This window comes from Oncorhynchus gorbuscha, linkage group LG10 (assembly GCF_021184085.1).
Source record: "Oncorhynchus gorbuscha isolate QuinsamMale2020 ecotype Even-year linkage group LG10, OgorEven_v1.0, whole genome shotgun sequence".
Taxonomy (NCBI): Eukaryota; Metazoa; Chordata; class Actinopteri; order Salmoniformes; family Salmonidae; genus Oncorhynchus; species Oncorhynchus gorbuscha.
In genome coordinates, this window is record NC_060182.1 from 96,332,100 (window position 1) to 96,334,470 (window position 2,371).

Here is a 2,371-nt window from a genome sequence, read left to right on the forward strand (position 1 = left end):
ACACACACACTCCAGTCCTGTCACACACACACTCCAGTCCTGTTACACACACACACTCCAGTCCAGTTACACACACACACTCCAGTCCAGTTAAACACACACACTCCAGTCCAGTTAAACACACACACTCCAGTCCTGTTACACACACACACACACACTCCAGTCCTGTTACACACACTCCAGTCCTGTCACACACACACACTCCAGTCCTGTCACACACACACTCCAGTCCTGTTACACACACACACTCCAGTCCTGTTACACACACACACACTCCAGTCCTGTTACACACACAGTCACACACACACACACACACACACACACACACACACACACACACACACACACACACACACACACACACACACACACACACACACACACACACACACACACACACACACACACACACACACACACACACTCAAGTCCTGTTACACACACTCCAGTTAAACATACACACTCCAGTCCTGTTACACACACACACACACACTCCAGTCCTGTTACACACACTCCAGTCCTGTCACACACACACACTCCAGTCCTGTCACACACACACTCCAGTCCTGTCACACACACACTCCAGTCCTGTCACACACACACACTCCAGTCCTGTCACACACACACACTCCAGTCCTGTCACACACACACACTCCAGTCCTGTTACACACACACACACACACACACACACACACACACACACACACACACACACACACACACACACACACACACTCCAGTCCTGTTACACACACTCCAGTCCTGTTACACACACACACTCCAGTCCTGTTACACACACACACACAGCAGTCCTGTTACACACACACACTCCTGTTACACACACACACACACACCACACAAGTCCTGTTACACACACACTCAAGTCCTGTTACACACACTCCAGTTAAACATACACACTCCAGTCCTGTTACACACACACACACACTCCAGTCCTGTTACACACACTCCAGTCCTGTCACACACACACACTCCAGTCCTGTCACACACACACACACTCCAGTCCTGTCACACACACACACTCCAGTCCTGTCACACACACACACTCCAGTCCTGTCACACACACACACTCCAGTCCTGTTACACACACACACACACACACACTCCAGTCCTGTTACACACACACACACTCCAGTCCTGTTACACACACACACACACTCCAGTCCTGTTACACACACACACACTCCAGTCCTGTTACACACACACACACTCCAGTCCTGTCACACACACACACTCCAGTCCTGTCACACACACACACTCCAGTCCTGTTACACACACACACACTCCAGTCCTGTCACACACACACACTCCAGTCCTGTCACACACACACACTCCAGTCCTGTTACACACACACACTCCAGTCCTGTTACACACACACACACACACACACACACACACACACACACACACACACACACACACACACACACACACACACACACACACACACACACACACACACACACACAGTCCACACACACACACTCCTGTTACACACACACACACACACACACACACACTCCAGTCCTGTTACACACACACTCCAGTCCTGTTACACACACACTCCAGTCCTGTTACACACACACACACAGTCCTGTCCTGTTACACACACACACTCCTGTTACACACACACACACACACCACACAAGTCCTGTTACACACACACTCAAGTCCTGTTACACACACTCCAGTTAAACATACACACTCCAGTCCTGTTACACACACACACACACTCCAGTCCTGTTACACACACTCCAGTCCTGTCACACACACACACTCCAGTCCTGTCACACACACACACACTCCAGTCCTGTCACACACACACACTCCAGTCCTGTCACACACACACACTCCAGTCCTGTTACACACACACACACACACACACTCCAGTCCTGTTACACACACACACACTCCAGTCCTGTTACACACACACACACTCCAGTCCTGTTACACACACACACACTCCAGTCCTGTTACACACACACACACTCCAGTCCTGTTACACACACACACACTCCAGTCCTGTTACACACACACACACACCAGTCCTGTTACACACACACACACACACACACACTCCAGTTACACACACACACACTCCACACACACAGTCCTGTTACACACACACACACTCCAGTCCTGTTACACACACACACACACTCACAGTCCTGTTACACACACACACACTCCAGTCCTGTTACACACACACACCTGCAGTCCTGTTACACACACACACTCCTGTTACACACACACACACACACAGTCCTGTTACACACACACTCCAGTCCTGTTAAACACACACACTCCAGTCCAGTTAAACAACACAGTCAGTCACACACACACACTCCAGTCC